Below are 25513 nucleotides of genomic sequence, written 5' to 3' on the forward strand. Positions count from 1 at the left end.
ACTTAGCTGCCATTGCAGCTTATCTTCAAAACAGGCAGCATCTTTCGCTGTTTAGAGTGCCTGCAATTAAAGCATTCATGGAGGGCCTCAAACGAATAATCCCCCCAAGACACCCACCTTCACCTGTCTGGAACCTAAACATCGTTTTAACCAGACAATAGAACTGCCAGTGTTCTTTCCAAATCCACAGTCAGTACCTGAAAGGGCTCTACACACACTGGATGTCAAAAGAGCTCTTCTATACTACATTGATAGAACTAAGGATTTTAGGAAAACTAAACAGTTGTTTGTTGCCTTCTCACCACAACACAAAGGTAACCCCATTTCGAAATCTGGGTTAGCCAGATGGATAGTTAAGTGCATTCAAATATGTTATTTAAAGGCAAAACGCACTTTAACAGTTCCCCCAAGAGCGCATTCTACACGCAAACTAGGGGCATTCATGGCTCTCCTAGGAAACATTCCTCTAGAAGAAATATGTAGAGCAGCCACGTGGACTGCCATACATACTTTCACAAAACACTATTGTGTAGATGTACATTCAAAACAGCAAGCTGCTGTAGGACAGGCTGTTCTAAAAACTCTGTTTCAGACTGCTGCAGCTGGCACAGGTAACCACCGCTAGAGGAGATACTGCTATACAGTCTATGCACAAGATATGAATTCAGCAGCCCACATGCCTCGAACGGAATATGCTACTTACCAGTATGCATCTGTTCTTGGCATGTAGGGCTGCTGACATTCATATCGCCCACCCTCCTCCCCGGCGCCTGTCGCAGCTGTAGCATTCATTCTAACTCTTACTTTCTTGCATGGACATCTCTTACTGTATCACACTCCATCTCTGCCACAATGGCGAAAAACAATCTGAGGATGCCCATGCGCATTGTAGTCCAGGGGAGGAGCCACCTATCTCGTGATACTTCGAAGACTCTTCCAGGACAACAAGGTTGCAATCATCCGGACCCAACACTAGGCGGCGATCTATGCACAGATATGAATGTCAGCAGCCCTGCATGCCAAGAACAGATGCATACTGGTAAGTAGCATATTCCTTCCAACTCCTCCCTTAGATGCGCACTGGACTCTAATGATACCGCCGCCAGAGGCATCGATACAAGAGTCCTCCTACAGAGGCATGCCTGGCTGTGTTCCTCTGGATACCGCAGCTAGAGGCATCCATACAAGAGTCCTCCTACAGAGGCATGCCTGGCTGCGTATCTCTGGATACCGCCGCCAGAGGCATCGATACAAGAGTCCTCCTACAGAGGCATGCCTGGCTGCGTATCTCTGGATACCGCTGCCAGAGGCATCGATACAAGAGTCCTCCTTCAGAGGCACGCCTGGCTGCGTATCTCTGGATACCGCCGCCAGAGGCATCGATACAAGTGTCCTCTTACGAAGGCACGCTAGGCTGCGTATCTCTGGATACCGCCGCCAGAGGCATAAATACAAAAGTCCTCCTTCTGAGGCACGCCTGGCTGCGTGTCTCTGGATACGGCTGCCAGAGGCATCACTACAAGTGTCCTCCTATGGACACTTGTAGCGATGTCCCTTTTGATAAGGAACATCTCTTCAGCCCGCAGGTAGACGAGGCCTTGGAGAAAATGAAAAGGATACGAAGTTGCCAAATCCATGGGAGCGCTCTCCATGTAGAGGATATTTCTGAAGCAATTACAGGGGTAACAACTCCAAAGGTCGGGGCAAAAGAACACCAACCCGTAACGCTCCATCCGGCAACAAACAGAGACTCACTTATTATTCCCTCCAATCATCCTACACCTGTCGGGCCGACTTCATCAGTTCCTTCCTACCTGGCAGTCAATAACAGCAGACAAGTGGGTGTAGGATATTATTGAACATGGTAATTGCCTGGAGCTCTCTGGGGTATATCTGTGCTATGGTGGGTGTTAAGGGGCTCTCTGGGGACTCTGGGGCTCTCTCGGCGCTATGGTGGGTGTTATGGAGGGTTCTCGTTGGACTATGGGGCCCTCTTGGCACTATAGTCGGTGTTTTGGGGCTCTCTGTGGACTCTGGGGCCCTCTCGGCGCTATGGTGGGTGTTATGGGGCTCTCTGGGGACTCTCGGCGCTATGGTGGGTATTATGGTGGGTCACCATTGGTGGGTGAGGAGAGATGGGTGTTTGTGGTCTGCCACCATTGGGTGAGGAGAGATGGGGTGTCTGTGGTCTGTCACCATTGGGTGAGGAGAGATGGGGTGTTCGTAGCCTGTCACCATTTGTGGGTGAGGAGAGATGGGGTGTTTGTGGTCTGTCTCCATTGGTGGGTGAGGAGAAATGGGGCGTTTGTAGGCTGTCACCATTGGTGGGTGAGGAGAGATGGGGTGTTTGTGGTCTGTCTCCATTGGTGGGTGAGGAGAGATGGGGCGTTTGTGGTGTGCTACCATTGGTGGGTGAGGAGAGTTAGGGTGTTTGTGGTCTGTCTCCATTGGTGGGTGAGGAGAGATGGGATGTTTGTGGTCTGTCTCCATTGGTGGGTGAGGAGAGATGGGGTGTTTGTGGTCTGCCTCCATTGGTGGGTGATGGTCTGTCTCCATTGGTGGGTGATGAGAGATGGGTGTTTGTGGTCTGTCTCCATTGGTGGATGAGGGGAGTTGGGGTGTTTGTGGTCTGTCTCCATTGGTGGGTGAGGAGAGATGGGGTGTTTGTGGTCTGTCTCCATTGGTGGGTGAGGAGAGATGGCGTGTTTGTGGTCTGTCTCCATTGGTGGGTGAGGAGAGTTAGGGTGTTTGTGGTCTGTCTCCATTGGTGGGTGAGGAGAGATGGGGTGTTTGTGGTCTGTCTCCATTGGTGGGTGAGGAGAGATGGCTTGTTTGTGGTCTGTCTCCATTGGTGGGTGAGGAGAGTTAGGGTGTTTGTGGTCTGTCTCCATTGGTGGGTGAGGAGAGATGGGGTGTTTGTGGTCTGTCTCCATTGGTGGGTGAGGAGAGATGGCGTGTTTGTGGTCTGTCTCCATTGGTGGGTGAGGAGAGTTAGGGTGTTTGTGGTCTGTCACCATTGGTGGTTGAGGAGAGAGGGGGTGTTTGTGGTCTGCCTCCATTGGTGGGTGAGGGGAGTTGGGGTGTTTGTGGTCTGTCACCATTGGTGGGTGAGGAGAGATGGGGTGTTAGTGGTCTGTCTCCATTGGTGGGTGAGGAGAGATGGCGTGTTTGTGGTCTGTCTCCATTGGTGGGTGAGGAGAGTTAGGGTGTGTGTGGTCTGTCACCATTGGTGGGTGAGGAGAGATGGGGTGTTTGTGGTCTGTCTCCATTGGTGGGTGAGGGGAGTTGGGGTGTTTGTGGTCTGTCTCCATTGGTGGGTGAGGGGAGTTGGGGTGTTTGTGGTCTGTCTCCATTGGTGGGTGAGGGGAGTTGGGGTGTTTGCCGTCTGTCACTCTCGCTCCTTGTTCACGGTGTTTGGGGTCAGGCGTGTGCACGGAGAGCGGTCATTTCACACCTGTCTCGCCTGGGGTGAGGGAGTGGCCAGAAATCACATATGTCTGTGACATTGGATGGCTTGGGGGTACACCCCGCATCGCCTCCCTTTGAACGAGAGGCGTTAAATCTTGGGGTGCTCCTGACACCCCCCCAGGGGGTGCCAGGCACTGGCACAGGGGCGCATCCTGCTGAAACCAGCCCCCGGCGTTGGATTCCACAGCACCCCGGGCCGGTGCCCCCCCCCTCCTCCCTTTGAAGCCCCCCACACCTCCTCCGCGCTCTCAACATAATCGTCCTCTCTGATCGGCGCCGTATTGATTGGCAGCCGCTGCGGGCATCGATCCGCCGACGGGCAGGATGGCAGCAATCTCTCTCTATCGACGCCGCTCGGGCCCGGGGCCTTCGCTTCTCTCAGCCCCGGTGCTTCTGGCGGGGGCCGCCCCCAGGGCTCTCTGGTCCTCGAAGTGCAGCGCTGGTCCCTGATGGAGCCATTACAGACTCGAGGGCCCCTGGGGGCAGCACCGAGCCCGGTGGAGCCATTAGAGACTCAAGGGCCCCTCGGATGAGACAGCGCTGCGGGGCCCGGGGGGAGCACGGAGCTCCATGGGGCCCTGGTCCCCCCAGTGGAGGGGCAGAATCCGGGCTCAGCGCCCAGCGCATCATTCCGCAGCTGCGCTTAGAAGCCCCCGTGGGCCCTTGTGGGAGGGCTTCGAGCAGCCTCCGCGGATTCGGCGATGGAACTTTATTTCGGAACTAGGAGCACTGCAGAGCTCGGCCTGTGTGCACCAGGCGTGTGAGGGGACCTTCTAGCAGCAGATGCCTCACCTTGAACCGCCCCGTCAGGCCCGGGTCTAGCGGGTGGGCCTGGTGGGCCAAGCCCACCCAAACATGTGCCTTGGCCCTCTCGGTGAATCTGCCACCGATGTACAACAGTAAAACATGTTCCGATTACTGTTGATTGATGATTCTGCTGTCATTTGTCTGTTGGTAGCTTTAAATGCAGATAAACTGAATTTTATACGGATAGCTCAGTGGGTTACTGCCTTTGCCACAGAGATTCTTATGTTACTTGCAGTTCAGAAGTTGCAATCCAAGCACAGCACAGTGACCTATAAACTGTCATTAAAGAGCTTCAAACTTTCTGTTTTGTGTTGTGATATAGTACCAACTTCTCTAGTCTTTCATTATTCTAATGTTGCTAAAAAGTTTGTTTGGGCAGTTATGCATTTTTATCAGTGAAACCAACCACTGGAGTACTTTTCAATCCTGAGATTGTGCTTCTCCAGACCAAACCCTTGTAAAATATACCGCCCACCAGTATGGCTGACGTGATTGCTACACCTTGTAATCCTCATTGGCTAATGTGACATTCCCTGTAGACTGATTTACATACTTGTATGATTCATCATCTCTGTATAATGTGTGCTGTGATGTAAAGTGCTGTGACACCCTACACTGATATGAGTAGCGCCATACAACAAATGAAATGCATATGAGAGAGGGGCTACGGTGAGATGAGGGGCGCTGGTGGAGGGTGGTAGTGAAGGAGTCTGGGGAGGAGGTTACGAGGGGGAGGGGCTACGGTGAGATGAGGTGCGCTGGAGCAGGGTGGTAGTAAAGGAGTCTGGGGAGGAGGTTACGAGGGGGAGGGGCTACAGGGAGATGAAGGGCACTGGAGCAGGGTGGTAGTAAAGGTGTCTACGAAGAAAGAGGTAATTGATGGGGTGCCAAAAAATACTTTTGCACCAGCACTATAGCCGACCCCATCATGGTTTTCTGTTGTCGTTTTTTTAATTCAAGTCAAGTCAAAAAGGCTTTATTTCGATAAAAATTATCATAAAAGCTTCACAGTAAAAATACACAAGTTCATTTGATTAAAAAGAGTAAAAAAGAAATACAACGATTTGATTACATTAAGCTTTAAAAATCTTGATTTTCAGATAAAAGAAGCGTATCATTGGGATTTGATTAAAAGAGAATTAAACATTTTCTTTAAGCCTTTTACTTCTGATGCACCAGGCCCATGATAAAAATTTTGAGAGGGTGCAAACATACAGTGGGCGAGAGTCTGACATTAAAATGCGTAGTGCCTCAACGTGAAGCCTGGTCCCCAGCATGCGGCACAAATGCTTAAGCCATTTTCTTCTTGGACGGGCATACTCCTGACACTCAAACATAAAGTGTGCCACTGACTCTTGTTTGAGTGAACATGAGGGGCAAAACTCTGTAGTCTGTACTGGTGGTTTCCACCGAGATGTAAAGGCGCACAGGGGAAGAGTTCCAATTCTAAATTTGAAGTAAAGGGTTCTATCAAATGGTTTCTCGATAATGTCTAGATAGAGTTCCCGAATTGGTAAGTCCTTGAATTTCAAAAAGTCCTCCGTCAATCTGCCCAATGAACAGTTAGTGCTCTGTTCGATCAGAATCCAGTTCCAGTACAGTGTCTTGAGTGTTGCCTTTGGTGGAGATGCCTTATTTGCCCAGGCTTCACTTAAGCCCAAATTGCACAGAAGGGATTTCATGTCTCTTAACCATTTAATTCTATGCCATCCTGGTAATGACATGATTTCAGAGAGCCCTTTCGCATATTTGGCGAGCTCCGGAACTCGCCACAACCGGGCCCATAGGAGTAGGGGCCGGAACTTTGCTAGATCTTCAATAGGTTGACAGCCTAAACCGAGCATTAATGGGGTCATGGGGGTGCCTTGGGGAAGTGACATAATGGCCCTGCAGAACTTCCTCTCAGATCTTGACAGTTCATTAATATTGCATGAGCCCCATAGCTCTGCCCCATAGAGAGCAGAGCTAACTCCCCTTGCTGTATAGATATCGATAACAGGGGCTATAGGTCTTATAGCGCAAGAGCGTTGCTCCTTCAGGAGGACCCCGGCTACCCTCTTATGGGCTAGCAGCATTTTAGTAAATGGGGGGCCCATTGCATATTGTGCGACAAACGGATGCCCAGGCAATCAAATACGTCTACCCTCCCCAAAGGTACACCATTCAGCTTGGGGGGGCGTACAGGTTTTTTGGGGGGATTCATCACAAGATATTTCGTTTTGTCGGTATTGATTACCAGGCCCCGTTCTACACAAAAAGTCTGAAAGTTGTTAAGGAGTTTTTGAAGACCCATTGGGGATTTAGACAGGAGGAGCGTGTCGTCGGCAAAGAGAAGGGTGGGGATACGCTCCCCCGCCAGGGATGGTTCGTCTGAAGGATCTTTCAGCAGATGCTCAACCACTCCGTTGATATACAGGGAGAAAAGCGTGGGAGCTAAAACACATCCCTGGCGAACCCCTCTCTCCACCGGGATACTGCTGGTTTTTATCTGGGCAAAGCTATTCTCATGGAGCCTTACAAGTAAGGATAAGATGTAGTGCGGTATCCCCATATCAGTAACGACTTTCCAAAGGGTCTCCCTAGGTACAAGGTCAAAGGCAGTCTTTAAATCGATAAATGCGAGATAGAGACTGCCCTTGCCTATGACCACCACCTTCCAGTAAACTAGCATCAATCTAAAGGCTTGTTCTATTGTGCCAGTGCCTACTCTGAATCCTGCCTGATAGTCAGAGAGGATGTTATTCTCATTAATCCAGTCCAGTATTCTGCCCAACAGTACCTTTCCAACTACCTTTTGGCTTATGTCCAACAAGCTTATAGGTCTATAGTTGGACGGGTCGTCCCTGGCACCTTTTTTAAAAATCGGGACGACCTCCGCCCCTTTCCAGGATGTGGGAATCGGTGCTCCCCTACAGATGGCAGTAAGCAGGCAATGGATACATTTCCCCCATTTCTGGATGTCTGAGCGCAATAGGTCCCCAGGAATACCATCCGGACCAGCCGCCTTTTGAGGCATGATAGTACTAATGGCATACTCTACTTCTTTTATTGAGAAGTCTGAGTCTATTGGATCTGCCTCCCAGTCCTTTTGGGTCATAATTGGGGCCACTACCCATCCCTGATCTTCATTGGGTATATCTAAGATGTTATGCCCGGATTGATGGGTGTATAGTTTAGAGAAGTGTTTGACCCACGCTTGGCTAGTGATATTGCATGTTATGAGGTCACTATCTGGTCTGTTTCTGGTTCTGATTGTATCCCAGAAACACCTTGGGTCTTTCTTGGCACTTGCCTCTTTTAAAGTACACCAGTACTCTTCTTCCCACTCCTTTTTTGCTCTTGCCAGTGTTCGCTTGTACTCTTTCCTAGCTTCCTGTATCTTAGGTTGTGATTTGCCTTTGACAGCCTCAATCAGAAGGGATTTGGCATGTCTACATGCAGATGTATACCAGTCATGCTTGCCCCTAGAGCTCTGGGATAACATATTCCTTTTCGCACACCCCTTTTTCAGGAATATGTCCCCTATGGACCTAAGTGTATCCTCAAAGATAGATGTCACCCTTCCTGTTGACAAGACTGGATTAATGGTATCCAGTTCCATTTGTGAAGTCATAAGCAATTCATTGATTGTTTTAAGTTTGGCTTCGTCGGCAGAGATTTTATTCCACTTTAAGCGTCTCCCACAAGAAGAGACGGAGATTTTTTGAGTGTGTTTAGGGGACTTTACAGCTGATTTATTGGGCCAGGGGTTTGTTAAAGACAGGGAGAGCGAATTATGATCGCTTTCTACCGTGGGTAAAACTACCATGTCCTGCACTAATCCCCATAGCATAAAATCTAGCAAAATATAATCAATCCTCGAGGTGTGATTGGCTCTATTATATGTGACAGCACCCAAGGGGTCTGATGGTGTACGACCATTTGCGTCTCTTAGGCCAAACTCCAATGTCAAGGCATTTAGCTGGATCGCACAATGAGACCATCTTTTAATCTGGGGAATGGTTAGAGCTGGAATGCCCCTTCTAGAGTCATCCTCACCCACGTCCAGAATGTCATCTGGGGAGAGTGGCTCATAGGTGCAATTGAAGTCACCCGCAACTAGCATTTGGGCACCCTCAACATTTTCTCTTAGTTCTGTTTCAAGGATGGTTAAAATCGGGGACATAGACCCATGTTTGGTACCTCTAACATATATATTAAACAAATCAAGGGTTAACCCCCTGCAAGGACCTATCAGAGAAAGTCCTAGAATGCCTGGACTATTGATGTGCTTAGGTTTTATACGACAATTAAGGGAGATGCTTACCCAAGTAAGCAAACCCCCCGAAGGGCGTCCCTTCCCATTTTTATGTTTTTCCGCAGGCACAACATATGTGACATAGCCAACACAGTGGAGTGGTTCTAGGCTTCAGGTCTCCTGGAACAGACAGATCTTATGCGCCTCCACCAGAGTATTCCACTCGGGTGAGCCCAGTTTCCGATGGATACCTGCTAGGTTCCAACTAAGAATCATTAGTGAGCCCTTGGGATCATAGCCAATATTATTTTGAGGTCCCAAACATTCACTTGGGGGCGTAGTCGCTGTTAAAGGTGTAACCTGAGCATTACTAGACACTAATATAGAGGTAGGGCGGGGACATAGAATGGAAGTTTCCATCATTGTGTTCCCTTCCTCATCTAAGCTCGTGACTAGTGGCAGAGTGTTGATTTCCTCAAAATTAAGTCAGTCCACCTCATCCAGTGCGCAGAACCTGTTCCAGTGTGCATACTGGGATAGAAAGGGATCAAAATCAAGGGTACCTTGCCAGGGGGATTGCCATTGTTGGAATCTCTGCTGGGGTGCTTGCTGGTATGCCCTGCTCATGAGTATTCTATTATTCTGCATTTGCCTTTGGGGTATGGTCGGGTAGAAATATGAGAGATGTAAGGGGTGGATTAGTGTATTTGTTCCACTAGGGGGTGCATTACATATATAGTCCACTGCAGCCGTGTCTCTAAAATTAATAGTTATGATGTCCCCTGCAATGGTTTTAATACTTCTACCTATCCACTCCCCTCGTCTAACCGTTAGTATTTCTCCAGAGATGTTAGGAGGTAGGAGTATATTTAGCTGTAACCATTGTATACATTTGTTTCTTAGCTCGACTTGGGTTTCCCTTTTTCCCTCCTTCATGGGTGGCACTCCTGTCAGTACGACCACAAAGGGTAGGGCTTCAGCGGAAGATGAATTGTCCTGAAGCGTGCCAACCTTGCCTTTTCTGCTTGGTTTTTTAGTTGGGCAGTGTCTGTGCTTTAACTTTTTTTTAGAATTTTGACCAGTTTTGTCATCTAAGGCTGGAGGGTTTCCAATTACTTGTCCTTGCTTCGGTTGGGCCTGTGGGATGGTAGTAGGTACATTAGGGTTCAAGGATACAGAAGCTTTATTCCCAGCCAGAGTGTTATTTTGTATTGCATCCTTAGATTTACTGGCTAAGGGTTGGTTAACTGTTGTGACCTTATCTTTTGGTATGTTATTGGTAGTACCCCCTTTGGACCCCCCTTTAGATAATATGCCATCATTTGCCACTTGCCTAGTGGGACCCATCCCTTTGTTGTTTATTAGGGACGTCAATCTGTCAATGTTTGACATAAGTGGTTTGATATGGGCGATGATCGTATCTTCAAGGTCTGCCTTGAGATCAGCCACCATGTTTGCTCCCCAACAAGGTATTCCTGGTGTAGAGCTGGTAATTGAGGCAACTAAATTATGATTTAGCAGAGTGTTCTGTCCCTTTTTCTTCTTCTTATATGCACGACCTTCACTAGCATTATTTGGGACTGTATTGCTTGGATTCGACTTCTCCCCATCCCGTGAAATACTTAGGTTTGGCTGAGAAATTTTTATGTCCCCTATTGACTCAGTGGGAGCCTGGGCACACGGAAGCTCGAAAGAAGAGGTGACCCCGAGGCTTAAATCTAAATCATCAGTGGCATCTATAGTAGCTACCAGAGGGTCATTTACAGCATCTTATGAGTCATGGACCAATATTGTCGGTGGTAAGGACATCCTCCTTTCTGTGTTAGCTTTTGCAGTTGATACTGCCCCTATGGTCTGCTGCAGCATTTTATCGATTGCTGTAAGTGTGGGAACAGGTTGAGGAGCAACCACCTTCTGTTTAGTATTAGACCTTAGAGTAGGCATCCTAGTGGATTTAGTGATCTTTCTCATATTACTCAAAGTCAAAAAGGTATAAAAGGTATAAATGACACTTAGAAATTATCTGTTCTTAAGATGGTACTAGGAATGGTCCACCCACATACAATAAGGGGAGATTGGAGCGTCAAATAAATTTGAAGAAATATGAGTACCTTCTTCAATGTGGTGGTAAAGTTAGGGGGGTGGCCCAGCCCAGCCTCTTCTGGCCTCAGAGGGCCGTAGAGGGCCCGCCCTTTGCCCGGGCTTAGCCCCGGGCGCTCCCGCGACGCGGTCGTGACGCTACCTTTATGCGCCGCCTGGCGCGATCTTCCTGGCGTCTCCCGCCGCTGTGCAGGGCGGGAAACGTAGTCCAGAGCCCCCCTCTGCTCGGCGGCCGCTATCGATGTCGGTTTGCAGCGGCGGAAGGGGGACTGAGGCAGGCACCAGGTTCCAGGGGCAAAGAAGGTAGGAGTCAAGCCAAGCGGTTGCTGTTGTCCTGGGAAGTTGCTGCAGGGGTTATCAAAAGGCGTTTTTTTAATTAACAGTCGATGATTAGGACAACTGTGGAGCATGGTAATTACATTTACTGCTATTTTATTTATTTTATTTTTTTAAGTGTTATATAGCGCTAGCTTGACATATACACAATAAAGAGGTATGGAAGCAAAACAGAAAAATACAGCATGAAAAATAGGGAAACGGGGGAGGGGGAGAAAACCATTATAGTGCTTGCCTTCACTCAGCCACAATTGATATTCGATAAATATATTTTATACATTCCTGTTTGCGTTAATTACTTTCAATGCAAATTCTATTTGAATTGAAAGCCTACAAAGTATAGTCGGCAAGGGATAAGGGGTGGAGTGGTGTGGCTCACTGGTTAGAGGCGGCAGACCCGGGAGCAGAAGTCGGCCGGGACCAGGGTTCAATTCCCGACGCGGCAGGGTCGTGGACCTGGGTCAGCGGACTCGATAATTCTCGCTTCGGTGCCTACTCTAATCAGGGGTCCCACTCGGCAACTCTGGGCATTAGCTTGCCTAATCTCCACAACAGCCCCCCCAACGCCGGGGATGCCTGGCTCCACCTTGGGGACTCCCAGCAGGGACCATCCCACAGGGAAAAGCCAGGACGGGTTCCCCAGCGTTGCACAGCGCCAGGAAACCTCCGGGTAGCAGCGCGCTTTACAAGTGCAATAATAATAATAATAATAATAACTACTTAAGAACAACATTAGCATAAGACTGAGCCCTTATTAGCACTTAAATTGAATAATGTACCCCACAACAGGATCCGGAGAGGCGTGCGAATCACCATCTCCAGGTTTTAGTGAGAAATGCTCTTTCCCCCTGTTTTGGCCATTTTATTCAAGGTTTCAAGTTTGAAGGTGATTTTACTAATGTTTTTTTACCAGCAATAATGAAAGTGGAACCACATGGTGGCTGATATGGGGCTGGGCCCAAGGTCAGCTGTGAGATAAGGTGCACTGGAGAGGGGTGGTAGAGAAGTGAATATTCAAGCCTGTAAGGGAGTGTGTTGCAGAGTCCGTGGACAGGCGGAGGTAGTTATGAAGAGGGATTCTCCCTGAAGGCTCGCACAGAGGGAGCCCGAAAGTGTCACTTGCCTGATACTCCCATCTCAGAAACCTCTTCCCCTTAAAGGAACATTACATGGAAAAAACACTTTTTGAGAGCAATAACATTTAGAAAGAGATTTGGAAAGAAAATAATATTTTTACTGTCCCTTGTAAGACTAAGAAGAAATAAAGGAGGGCCCTGAATCAGGCCTGCCCAGACATATAAGTGACAAATCGGACCCACAGTGGCCCACCCAAATGCATCCTTGGCCCACACCAAATAAAAAATCTTGAAGCCGGGTCTGCTCCTCATGCGCCTGGAACCAGGACATATAGTAACATTCCTCAGCACCGATGATTGTGCCATCAACGTCCGTGGTGACTCCGTCCTGCCTCCGGACATGACATGGAGGGCAGTGTGCCATCTCTGTGTGCAACAGGTTTGTGATGGAGTCTTGTATCCGCAGATTCCTTTCCTTGTGAATCTCCCCTGGCGCCTGTCTGGAAACAGGAGCTCTGGTAACATCCGTTGTGAGTCCGGACGTGAGGGCACAGAGGGCAGTGCGCAGTCTCTGCGTGCACCAGGCTTGTGAGCTCTGGTAACATCCGTTGTGAGCCCGGACGTGAGGGCACAGAGGGCAGCGCGCTTTCTGTGCGTGCACCAGGCTTGTGAGCTCTAGTAACATCTGTTGTGACCCCGGATGTGAGGGCACAGAGGGCAATGCGCTGTTTCTGGGTGCACCAGCCTTGTGAGCTCTGGTAACATCCGTTGTGACCCCGGACGTGAGGGCACAGAGGGCAGTGCGCTGTCTGTGCGTGCACCAAGCTTGTGAGCTCTGGTAGCATCCGTTGTGACCCCGGACGTGAGGGCACAGAGGGCAGTGCGCTGTCTCTGCGTGCTCCAAGCTTGTGAGCTCTGGTAGCATCCGTTGTGACCCCGGACGTGAGGGCACAGTGGGCAGTGCGCTGTCTCTGCGTGCACCAGGCTTGTGAGCTCTGGTAACATCCGTTGTGACCCCGGACGTGAGGGCACAGGGGGCTTTGCGCTGTCTCTGCGTGCACCAGGCTTGTGAGCTCTGGTAGCATCCGTTGTGACCCCGGATGTGAGGGCACAGAGGGCAGTGCGCTGTCTCTGCCTGCACCAGGCTTGTGAGCTCTGGTAACATCCGTTGTGACCCCGGACGTGAGGGCACAGAGGGCAGTGCGCTGTCTCTGCGTGCACCAGGCTTGTGAGCTCTGGTAGCATCCATTGTGACCCTGGACGTGAGGGCACAGAGGGCAGTGCGCGGTCTCTGCGTGCACCAGGCTTGTGAGCTCTGGTAGCATCCGTTGTGACCCCGGACGTGAGGGCACAGAGGGCAGCGCGCTGTCTGTGCGTGCACCAGGCTTGTGAGCTCTGGTAACATCTGTTGTGACCCCAGACGTGAGGGCACAGAGGGCAATGCGCTGTCTCTGCGTGCACCAGGCTTGTGAGCTCTGGTAGCATCCGTTGTGACCCCGGACGTGAGGGCACAGAGGGAAGTGCGCTGTCTCTGCGTGCACCAGGCTTGTGAGCTCTGGTAGCATCCGTTGTGACCCCGGACGTGAGGGCACAGTGGGCAGTGCGCTGTCTCTGCGTGCACCAGGCTTGCGAGCTCTGGTAGCATCCGTTGTGACCCCGGACGTGAGGGCACAGTGGGCAGTGCGCTGTCTCTGCGTTTACCAGGCTTGTGAGCTCTGGTAGCATCCGTTGTGACCCCGGACGTGAGGGCACAGAGGGCAGTGCGCTGTCTCTGCGTGCACCAGGCTTGTGAGCTCTGGTAGCATCCGTTGTGACCCCGGACGTGAGGGCACAGAGGGCAGTGCGCTGTCTCTGCGTGCACCAGGCTTGTGAGCTCTGGTAGCATCCGTTGTGAACCCGGACGTGAGGGCACAGTGGCCAGTGCGCTGTCTCTGCGTGCACCAGGCTTGTGAGCTCTGGTAGCATCCGTTGTGACCCCGGACTTGAGGGCACAGAGGGCAGTGCGCTGTCTCTGCGTGCACCAGGCTTGTGAGCTCTGGTAGCATCCGTTGTGACCCCGGACGTGAGGGCACAGAGGGCAGTGCGCTGTCTCTGCGTGCACCAGGCTTGTGAGCTCTGGTAGCATCCGTTGTGACCCCGGACTTGAGGGCACAGAGGGCAGTGCGCTGTCTCTGCGTGCACCAGGCTTGTGAGCTCTGGTAGCATCCGTTGTGACCCCGGACGTGAGGGCACAGAGGGCATTGCGCGGTCTCTGCGTGCGCCAGGCTTGTGAGCTCTGGTAGCATCCGTTGTGTCCCTGGACGTGACGGCACAGAGGGCAGTGCGCTGTCTCTGCCTGCACCAGGCTTGTGAGCTCTGGTAGCATCCGTTGTGACCCCGGACGTGAGGGCACAGAGGGCAGTGCGCTGTCTCTGCGTGCACCAGGCTTGTGAGCTCTGGTAGCATCCGTTGTGACCCCGGACGGGAGGGCACAGTGGGCAGTGCGCTGTCTCTGCGTGCACTAGGCTTGCGAGCTCTGGTAGCATCCGTTGTGACCCCGGACAGGAGGGCACAGAGGGCAGCGCGCTGTCTCTGCGTGCACCAGGCTTGTGAGCTCTGGTAGCATCCGTTATGACCCCGGACGTGAGGGCACAGAGGGCATCGCGCTGTCTCTGCGTGCACCAGGCTTGTGAGCTCTGGTAGCATCCGTTGTGACCCCGGACGTGAGGGCACAGTGGGCAGTGTGCTGTCTGTGCGTGCACCAGGCTTGTGAGCTCTGGTAGCATCCGTTGTGACCCCGGACGTGAGGGCACAGAGGGCAGTCCGCTGTCTCTGCGTGCACCAGGCTGTGAGCTCTGGTAGCATCCGTTGTGACCCCGGACGTGAGGGCACAGTGGACAGTGCGCTGTCTGTGCGTGCACCAGGCTTGTGAGCTCTGGTAGCATCCGTTGTGTCCCCGGACGTGAGGGCACAGAGGGCAGTGCGCTGTCTGTGCGTGCACCAGGCTTGTGAGCTCTGGTAGCATCCGTTGTGTCCCCGGACGTGAGGGCACAGTGGACAGTGCGCTGTCTCTGCGTGCACCAGGCTTGTGAGCTCTGGTAGCATCTGTTGTGTCCCCGGACGTGAGGGCACAGAGGGCAGTGCGCTGTCTCTGCGTGCACCAGGCTTGTGAGCTCTGGTAGCATCCATTGTGACCCCGGACGTGAGGGCACAGTGGACAGTGCGCTGTCTGTGCGTGCACCAGGCTTGTGAGCTCTGGTAGCATCCGTTGTGACCCCAGACGTGAGGGCACAGAGGGCAGTGCGCTGTCTGTGCGTGCACCAGGCTTGTGAGCTCTGGTAGCATCCGTTGTGACCCCGGACGTGAGGGCACAGTGGGCAGTGCGCTGTCTCTGCCTGCGCCAGGCTTGTGAGCTCTGGTAGCATCCGTTGTGACCCCGGACGTGAGGGCACAGAGGGCAGCGCGCTGTCTCTGCCTGCACCAGGCTTGTGAGCTCTGGTAACATCCGTTGTGACCCCGGACGTGAGGGCACAGAGGGCAGCGCGCTGTCTGTGCGTGCACCAGGCTTGTGAGCTCTGGTAGCATCCGTTGTGACCCCGGACGTGAGGGCACAGAGGGCAGTGCGCTGTCTCTGCCTGCACCAGGCTTGTGAGCTCTGGTAGCATCCGTTGTGACCCCGGACGTGAGGGCACAGAGGGCAGCGCGCTGTCTGTGCGTGCACCAGGCTTGTGAGCTCTGGTAGCATCCGTTGTGACCCCGGACGTGAGGGCACAGAGGGCAGTGCGCTGTCTCTGCCTGCACCAGGCTTGTGAGCTCTGGTAGCATCCGTTGTGACCCCGGACGTGAGGGCACAGAGGGCAGTGCGCTGTCTCTGCCTGCACCAGGCTTGTGAGCTCTGGTAGCATCCGTTGTGACCCCGGACGTGAGGGCACAGTGGGCAGTCCGCTGTCTCTGCGTGCACCAGGCTTCTGTTGGTGACTTCTAGCTGCAGATTCCTCACCTTGAGAATCGGCAGCGATCATCAGCGGGCGTTCTCTCATTTGCATGTGGGCGTGCCTCTGCCCTCAGAGGGCGTTCCCTCATTTGCATGTGGGCGTGCCTCTGCACTCGCGCCATATTACAACAGCGGGAGCAGGTGCCAAGAAGCTGTCGGGAGATGCACTGTCCGTGCAGCACCTGATGGCAGCCCTGTGGAGGGTTAAAAGGGGTCCTATGGACCCCCCAAACATCACCCGCCTGCAAGAGGGTCTCTAACCCCCCTTCAAAGTGCAGGTGGGTTGCCGTCTGCACTGTGAAACACAGAGCGGCTGCTTCAAAGCTGCTCTGTTTTGTACCTGAATGCGCTGCCCTTGGGCAGTGGCGAACTTAACTGAGAGCCTTTGAAACACTATACTTGCTATAATGCGGCACATTGTCCTGGTCATCGCTGGGCATTCCTTTAAAAGGTGCTCCCAACGCTAACAGGGAAAATGCACCGCATACATGATACGGCCCCAGAAGTCCTAATGAACAGACTTTTAGCAAAATACTTTTCTCCTCCAGAAGCCTTGCCCTGCGATCAGTCGATGCCAGCTGTCTTTGTGGCTGTTATTCCCTCACCCTTTGGGACACGGTGGCTCAGACTTTACTGACTGTGCCGGAGACCTTCGGGTGTTTCTCGCTCAGGCCGCTCAGTATGGCCTTGATGCAGCAACATGTTTTAATACATTTAGGACCGGACCTTACTGATTGCCCAGGATGGGCCCGGGGCCCCAGTGTGGCTCTCTGCGCCAAGCCTGAGTGAGGTCCACTGGCTTCTCTGGGGATGTCCAGGCATCGCTCATAGATCAGCCTTTCGATGGATCTCACACTCTGGGGATAACGCAGCGGACTTCGCTCTGGAGCGCTTTAAAGAGAGCAGAACCACGGCGCGTTCCTTGGGCTTGTCTGCTCCCACAAGGCAATTCCACCAGCAATTTCAACCTCTTCGGGCTAGAGCGGACATTAACCCTCCTGTCCACGCCAGACCCCTCCGCCAGCCCTTTCATGGCCAAGGCTGCGATTCCCGAAGACTATAAGGGCAGCAGGGGCAACGGGCAGCTCATTCCACTGCAGCCCCAGTGGCCACAACAGCAATACCACTTTAGTGTATCCTTATCAGCGTAGAGGCACATTGCTGAAGGCAAGTGCTGGTATTTCCTCCAGGAGTGGCAGGCCATCACGACCGACGAGCAGGTCCTATGGATTGTCTACGGGGGCTAGGACCTTTCGTTTCCTTCTACCCTGTCACACCTTACACCGCCTTCAGGGCTGCTGATGGAAGACCATATATGTTGTATAGCAGGATATTTTAGGAAAGTGCCTCTTTGCGTGGTGAGACCCACTTTTTGTCTGTAATAATTTCAAACTGTCCATGCACTGGGTCCCTGCTAACCAAGTCCCCAGTGCCAGATCTCTTTCCCAAAACACTGCACCCTGATTGGCACAACTTCTGCTACCCTTGTAAGTCCCAAGTAAATGGTACCCCTGGTACTTAGGGCAGGGGTACTGAAGATGGTTCTCTGGGACTTTTGTGCTCACCCACCCCCCCTCCCCCTCATCATAGGGAGTCCTGGCCATTTGGTGAATGATCCCGATATATCAGCCCCTGTCCAGATCTGAGTGCCATGGACTCTTACTGGAAAAGGGCGATGGTGATCCCCCTCCTGAAAAAGCCTGGTCTTGATGCCGAGGTTTTGGCCAATTATAGGCCAATTTCACTGCTCCCGGCCCTGGCTAAGATCACCGAGAAACATGTTCATGGTGTCTTGTCGAGCTTTTTAGAATCTAACAACTTGCTCCATCCGTCCCAATCCGGGTTCCGTCCGAACTTTAGTACGGAAACGGCGTTGGTGGAGGTCTCTGAGATCATCAGGGAGACCTTGGATGTGGGTGGCAAGGCCATGCTAGTCATGTTGGACCTGTCGGCGGCCTTCGACACCGTCCCTCATGAGGCGCTTCTCGCTAGGCTTCATGACATCGGCCTAAGGGGGACGGTTTTCAGATGGTTTTCATCTTTTCTGGAGGGCCGCCGCCAGACGGTCTGGGTTTCCCAGAGCTCCGCCGAGATGCCGCCATTGGGAGTTGGGGTTCCACAGGGATCTGTGTTGAGCCCGACATTGTTCAACATCTTTATGTCCCCCTTGGCGGCAGCGGTGGAGGCTTACGGAGCCCAGATCGTGTCCTATGCCGACGACACGCAACTCCTTTTCACATGTGCTAAAGACCAGCCATTTGATGGGGAGAGAATTCGGGACTGTCTGGATATGGTCTTTGGCTGGTTCCAGCGGAACAGTCTAAAGGCCAACTCCAGTAAGTCGGAGGTATTATTCTTCGGCTGTGTCACCGATCCCGAGTGGCGGCAGTGGTGGCCGGCCGCCATGTGTCCTCCGGCACAATCTTCCTTGGTGGCCAAAAATCTTGGCGTTAAGCTTGATAACAAGCTTTCTCTCAGATCTCATGTTCTTGGCCTGGTTGGCACCTGTTTCGGCATTCTGAAAATGCTCCGCAAGTTTCTTCCACTTCTTTCTGCGGAGCATAGACGGATTACGGTGCAGGCGCTTATCGGATCCAGGCTAGACTATGCCAATGCTCTTTTCCTGGGTCTCCCAGAGTACTTGGTCCAGCGTCTGCAGGTGACACAGAACTCGGCAGCGCGCGCAATCTTTGGTCTGCATAGACGCGCACGGGCATCTGGCCTTCTGCGGACGCTGCATTGGCTCCCGATCCGTAAGCGGATTATGTTCAAATCTTTGGCGCTGGTGCATAAAGCTCTGTTTGGCTCAGGCGCAGGATATCTTCAGAAGAGATTGGCCTTCTATTGCCCTGCTCGCTCACTGCGCTCGGAATCCCTTTTCACGGCTGTGGTTCCTCGCGTGAGGAAGGCCCGGATTGGGGGGCGCTCCTTTAGCCTCAAGGCCTCCCAGCTGTGGAACTCGCTTCCACTGGAACTTCGCAGTACTCCCACCCTGCTTCAATTCAGAAGGAATTTGAAGACTTGGCTTTTTAACCTTTCTGTTTAGGTCGTTTTTCTTCTTGGTTCTCTCCTGGGCTTTTGTTTTTCTTGTTATGTTGTTATACACTGTTGCTTCATGTGGAAAGCGCCGGGACACTCTTTTAGAGTAGCCGAGCGCTATATAAACATATTTTAACATAACATAACATAACTCTGAGGCTGGGATTGTCGGTCTCCTGGATCCTGCTGGTATTGCGTGGCAGGTGGCACATGAAGGCTCTGCTGTTGGTCCTGAAATTCCAGTGTCTTATTGCATCCAGACTTGGAGGAGACTGCAGAAGGTCTGCTGTGATGGTTGCTGGGCCACGGTTGGGTTCTCTCTGCCCCACCCAGAGTTGATGGTGGACACAGCTGCATTACCTCCTCGTTAGTCTTCCTCGCCACATGACTTACATAGTGAGCTTCAGCTCCACACCAGAACCCTCCAAAGCAAAAAGTTAGCCTCCCATGCCTCCCATCCCTTCCCAAGATGGCCGACCCATTACCACCTGACCTCTATAAGAGGCGGGCAGGCCCAACCCATCAGCCTGTTGTTTTAGTTCTGCGCGTCATTACTCTCCGGATGCGTCTTCAGGTAAGTGGTTCCTGCTGTAGCAGGAGCATGGGTCCTTGGTCGGTGGTCCTGCTCTAGCGGACTCTGGGGCTTTTTGGACTTTCCCCCCTTCCTTCCTCCGGTCTCTTTGAGGCCGGTTAGGCTCTGCCTTAGCGGGCCAAGGGTCAATAGGGGGGGGGGGGGGGCGGGGGGTTGATCTGGGGCTCTGCTGTTTCTGAGCCCTTCTGGCCCCTCGCCTCGCGCTGCCTGTAACTGTTTGTTACTGCCGGCACCGGTATCTGCAAGGGGCCCGTATTTGTCTTGTGTTCTGTTCCCGGGTCCCCTTCCTTCCCATGTATCGGGCGCATTTTTATGCAGTTTCCCCGCTTGGTTCGAGTGCAGCGGCGTTTCTCCGTTTTGTCCCTGCCATTCGGGGGAGGGGTTTGGGGGGCGGCCCGTTCCACGCTCATTGTGGCCGCTCCGCCTGATTCCTGCTTTGCTGCGCTCCAGTGACGGTCTGAGCTGCCGTCTTAGGCGCTGTGGAACCAGGTTCGGATCGCGGGGTCGGCTCGTCATCCTGTGATTCTGTGCTATTCGCTTTATCTCCCTGTGCCTGCCGAATGTGCCTTGTATAACATGTTTGGTGCTCTTGTGAGCGCTCCAGTATCTTCCGGTCGGGTTCACTGTTTTGTACGGGCAGCCTGATTCACTGTCTGACTCACCTTTGCCGTCCGGGCGGGTGCGGTCCTTGGCCGGTCCTCTCTTCCGCGGCTGTGTTCGGTCCGGTTGGGGTCCTTCTTCCCGCGTTTTCCAGCCTGGGAGGCTGTGGCGTTCTGCTTCTCCCCCGGGGCTCCGATGGTGGGCGGGTCCGGTTCCCTGTCTACGCTCATGTGGTGCGGCTGGCGGGCCAGGATAGCTCAGTTGGGGGTGCGTTGGACTGCGGTTCTAGTGGTCCCTGGTTCGATCCCTGGTTTGGCATTCTGGTATTGTTAGTTTGCGAAGGGATTAGTTTTCGCATTTTATTTTTTATTTTTTGTGGGTCTCTCTTATGTTTCTTTCGGTGCTTCCGCTGATGTTCCACGTTACTGTGGCGGTGCCCTGCTCTTCTGACCACCGGTTCGGTGGCTTTGCCTGTGTACCATGGGCCCTGCTGATGCATGTTTGGGAGTGGTTTGTCAGTCGCTCTCGGGTCTCAACCAAGGTGCTATAGCTCGATGGTATGTCTTGTGCCTTTGGTGGGGACAGCCCTCACGGACCAGGGTTCAAATCCTGCCGATGCTGTGGAAGTTTCCCTGGGTGGGATATTTTCATACAGTAATTGTTTTTTTGAAATACGGGGGCTGTGGCTCGTTGGGCCGTGCCCTTCGGTGCTTGCTTTTCGGAGTTCGAGTGTTTCATTTTACATTCGCTGGGTGGCTGTTTTCCATTCCCAGTTCCTGCGCTCATTTTCTGTGGCGGTGCCTCGCTCCTGGATGGGGCTTTGGCTCTGCAGGCGGTTTACTTTTGTTGGCGCCTGCTCTTGCGGCCCAGGGTTGGAGTCCTGCCTTGCTGGGGCCGTATACTCGGGTGGTTCCTTGTCATACGTGTATTTCCTCTTGTTTTACGCGTATTGGTTGTCAATGGGTGGCTGGTTTTCCACGTTCCATGTCTCTGTGCTCTGTCCTGCCCTCGGGTGTCGGGGTCAGTTCCGGCCATTTGGGGTCTTTGTGCTCCTCTTCTCGTCTGTTTTCAGTCGTTGGGCATGGTCGGGGCTAGTGCCTGGGTGGGTCTCCTCCTGAGTTTGCCTGGTTCTGTCGACATGGTGGTTCTCAGTTCCTCTTGTAGGGCTGTGTTTTTTTGGACATTTCTGTGCCCTCCGCAGTTGTTCCGGGTCCTGCTTGGTGTGGCCTTTGGGGTTTCCGGGGGCTGTTGCTCCTGTTCTTCTTCTCGGGCTGCTTCTGTGGTCTCCGGATTGGCTTTTGGTTCGGACTTTTCCTCCATGGACCTTGGCGGTGGTTTCTCCTCCTCCTGCTCCAGTGTTCGCCGGGCTCCCCTTACGCCCTCTTCCTCGTGTGTGGTTCACATGCTCTGCGGTTGCTCATGGGGCGTGTTCGCTTCGGCTGCCTCCTGCGGGCTCTGGGGTTACCGGTTTGCCGGTGGTTGTCACGCTTATTCGTGAGGCGTTCCTTTGTCGCCTCAGCGTCTCCCAGTGGGTTGCTCTCTCTGCTTTTTTCGCAGGGTTCCTTGCTTTGGCTTGAGTCTGTGGTGCTGTAGCTCGGAGGTAGGTCTTGTCCCTTTGGTGGTGCCCGCCAGTATCAGGCCTGGGTTCTATTCCGGCCGTTGTAGTTGTATCCGTGTGTGGTGCATTTTTGGGTTGCTTGTTATACGGCGCCTGTGGCGTTGGGTTGTGGGGCCTCTGCTTCGTGATTCAATGTGTTACCTTCCGGGCTTTGGGCATGTGGACCTTATGTCCTGTGGACTCCTGTCCCCGCTGTTTTTGTGTAGGGTCGGTCCCGGTTGGTTCCTTGTTGGCCGTCCTCCGGGGTTTTCCTGGGTTTTCCGGGGGCTGTGGGCTACGGCTTGTCTGGGGTGGTCTTCCTGCTGTTGGGGTCCGTCCGTCTCTGGGCTGCGTCAGTGTTTTCTTGCTGGCTGTTTCTGCTCCTGGAGGGCTCTCCTGGTCTTGTCGGGACTCGGCAGGCGGCTCCCTTCTCTTCCGGGCCTACGTTGCCCTTGGGGCTATGGCCCTTTGGTGGCTCTGCTTCCTTTGGGTGGTGCCTGCCTGGTCGGGCATGGAATTTGACGCCTGCCTCTGGTGGGGCGTGCGTTCTTCCTTTTTGTTGCGGGGTCGCTTTTGACGGTTTCGCTGATCCTTTCTCTCCGGGTCCTGTTCGTGGGTTTTCCCATTGGGGTTGTCTGCCTTGGTGGGGCCTTCCTCTGGTCGTGGTTTGGGTCTTGTGGACTGGCGGTGTTTTCTCGCCCCTGTCTGTCCTTTGCGGATCCTCCCCTTCCTGTTGGTCTCGGTGCCTCTGGCCCTTCCTTGGTTCTTTTTCCCCCTACTCTTCCCGCTCTGTCTCCTGGGAGAGTTGGGTTCCTCCTGCCCGTGTGTTGGTGGTGCCTTCCTCTGGCCATGCTTGGGTTCCCGGTCAATGCAGAGTCGGTGGATTTCCCTGTGGTCGTTTTTCCCGTCTGGCTTCTATTTTGCCGTTCCTTGGCTTCTCTGGGGTTTTCCCCTGCCTTGCTGGGGCTTGTTGGTCCCTGTGGTGAGTTTTTCCCCTGCCTCGTGCTCCGGGGTGTGTGCGGGGTTCGCCCCTTTTTGTCTTTGGCGCATTGGTACTGTCCTTGCCTGGGTCATTTTTGACTGCGGCCTTTCTGGCCCTGGGTGCTCATGTTCTCATCGCCTCTCCTTCGGTGGTTTGTGGGTCGGGCCTCTTTTGTGCCTGGTTCGGGAGTCTCCTGGGTCCGTCTGGCCCTGTCTGCTTCCTTTGGATCTCCGTTTTTTTTGGCTCTTCGGCCTTCTTGTTTGGGCTCCCGGCTTTGCGCTTCCTGGGGTCCCTTTGCCTGCTGGCTGTTTTTGTTTCCGGCAGTGCTATGGGATTTCCTGGCGGGGCCCTGCGCTTCCGGTGTGGGTGTGACCTCGTTTCTTCCCCTGGTTTTGGGGTCCCGGGTCCTGTTGGCTCCCTGGGTATTTTGTCATGGCTTGGGCTCATCTTCACCCTGCCCTTCTGTTCTTCACGCCTTTGGTGTGTTGCTGCCGCACTCCTATGCCTGTCGGTTCTTCTTTGTCTCGCTGGGCTGGGCCTGGTTGTGGGCTGGCTGTCTGTTTGCCCGCCTGGGTGCTCTCTTCGGCGGCTCGCTCCCTTCTTGTGTTTCTTCCTGGGCCGGTTGCTTGGTCCCTGTGCAGGGTGTTCCCGTACCTGGCTGATTGGCTTCTTTCTGCCTCTTCTTCTCCCTTCTGGCCGTGGGCGGGCCTGTGGGTTTTCAGTTTTTTCGGCTTTGCCTGGTTGGTTCTCCTCCGGGTCCCTTCGGTGTTGTTTCCGGCTCCTTTCCTGGGTTACTTTTCCCTGGTGCCTGCCTGGGTTCTCTCCTTGAAGTCGCGGTCCCTTCCGGGGGTCCTTTGTTTGACGGGGGTTTGTCCCCCTTCTGGTTCTTTTCGGCTCCCTTTTCCATTCTTCCGGCTCTTGCCTGTCTGTTGGATGGCTCTGGTGCCGCTTCCCAGTTTTTCTGGTTCGGCTCCCTCGCGGGTTGTGGTCACCCTTGCGGTATTGCTGTGTTGGGCGGACTGGTTGTCTCTTTCCACTGGTGATTTTTTTTTTTGTTAGGTCGTTGTGGTGGGGATGTCCTCTGTTCGTTCGGTTCCTCTCTTTGGTTTTTGCTCCCCTCTCGCTTTGTGCTGCCTGTTGGGCTGCCCTGGTGTGTTGTTCAGGCCTGCTCGTTTCTGTTCTGGCCCTGGTTGCTGTTGCCTTTTTGGCTCCGTGCGGTACGGTCCCGTGCCTTTCTCTGCCTTCCTTCGGTTGGGGCGGTTTTCCTGGTGACTCTTGGTGTCTCTGGGGTCTGGTTTGTTTTTCGACCTTCCCGGTGTCTTCGGTCCCGGGTTGGTTCTCCTACTCGTGGTTGCCTCTCTCCTCGGTGGTCCTTCCACTCGTACTGGTCTGTTGGGTTTGGCCTCCTTCGTGGTCTTCCCCTGGTCTGTTGGTTTCTTGTGAGTTTCCATGAAGCCGCTTGGCTTTGGTATGTGCTCACTATGTAAGTCATGTGGCGAGGAAGACTAACGAGGAGATAATGCCCCGGTTACTTACCGGTAATCTTCATTACTCTGAGTATAGTCTTCCTCGCCACATGAGTTCCCATCCATCCCTCCCTCCCTGTCTGGCTATCGGCTTCATGTTTGTGCTTGGTGGTTTCAGGCTGATGGGTTGGGCCTGCCCGCCTCTTATAGAGGTCAGGTGGTAATGGGTCGGCCATCTTGGGAAGGGATGGGAGGCATGGGAGGCTAACTTTTTGCTTTGGAAGGTTCTGGTGTGGAGCTGAAGCTCACTATGTAAGTCATGTGGCGAGGAAGACTATACTCGGAGTAATGAAGATTACCGGTAAGTAACCGGGGCATCACTGCTGGTTTGGGGAGAGATGGGGATCAGAGACCACCTCTGTCCCTTGCAGAGTTGAGGGCGATGCGCTTTGCGTCGAATGCCTCCCTACCCTGTGTGCAGGGAAGGATGGTGCAGTTGCTCAGGGACAACATCACTGCCATGTGGTCCTGCTACAAGCGGGTGGGGTCCGAGACACGGTGCCAGGAGGCATTGCTCCTTTGGGAGTGGCAGGACTGCCAAGGGATTTCTCTGGTAGTGAACCACATGGTGGGATCTTTAAATGCCATGGCAGGCGTACTCCGCCCCCAGGACCCTAGCGGATCACCAGCGGCAGTTACACCCAGAGGGGGCACAGACAGTGCGCCACTAGTGGGGAAAACCCTAGCTCAATCTTTTTGCTACTACCGAGCACTTCTGCGCACTGGAGTTTGTAAAGCAGCCGCCCTCAGAGTCGGCTTCCATCTACAGAGGCGCTCAGGACTCCAGTGCGCATGCCTGGCACCGCTGCGTCCGTCCAGCCTTCTGAATAGGATCAGGAATGACGGGGCCCAAGTCATCCTAGTGGCACTGGGTTGGGCCAAGTGAGCGTGGTACCCACAATCTGTGGTCATGGGCATTTATTCTATGGTCAAGCTGCCACTTCTGCAGGGCTGAGTCTTTCACCTGGACTTGCACAATGTGTGTCTCCATGCATAGAGATTGAGTGGCAGCCGTTGACGTGCTTTGACCCATACCCCGGCGAAGTTATCATCTTGGCGGTGGGGCGTCCCTCTTAAATCAGTGTTTGATATGCCATGACATAGGCTAGATGTGTGAGAGAACTTCACTCTGTCTGTGTAAATCCACCTTTCCCCACCTTGATGAGTTGGTTTTGAGGTC

The 25513-nt window shown here is 53.3% G+C and overlaps 1 protein-coding gene and 1 non-coding gene across 10 annotated transcripts in view; one reads left to right on the plus strand and one right to left on the minus strand.

Annotated features, from left to right (window-relative positions):
* RALGAPA1 (Ral GTPase activating protein catalytic subunit alpha 1) overlaps nt 1–25513 on the plus strand; it is a 775068-nt gene that overhangs the window by 595070 nt on the left and 154485 nt on the right. The gene's annotated exons all lie outside the window — the stretch shown is intronic.
* Nucleotides 11720–11841, minus strand: LOC147689540 (small nucleolar RNA SNORA26). Its single transcript, XR_015300269.1, has one exon. It is a non-coding gene; the product is annotated as a small nucleolar RNA SNORA26 (small nucleolar RNA).

This window comes from Lissotriton vulgaris, chromosome 9, assembly GCF_964263255.1.
Source record: "Lissotriton vulgaris chromosome 9, aLisVul1.2, whole genome shotgun sequence".
Classification (NCBI taxonomy): Eukaryota; Metazoa; Chordata; class Amphibia; order Caudata; family Salamandridae; genus Lissotriton; species Lissotriton vulgaris.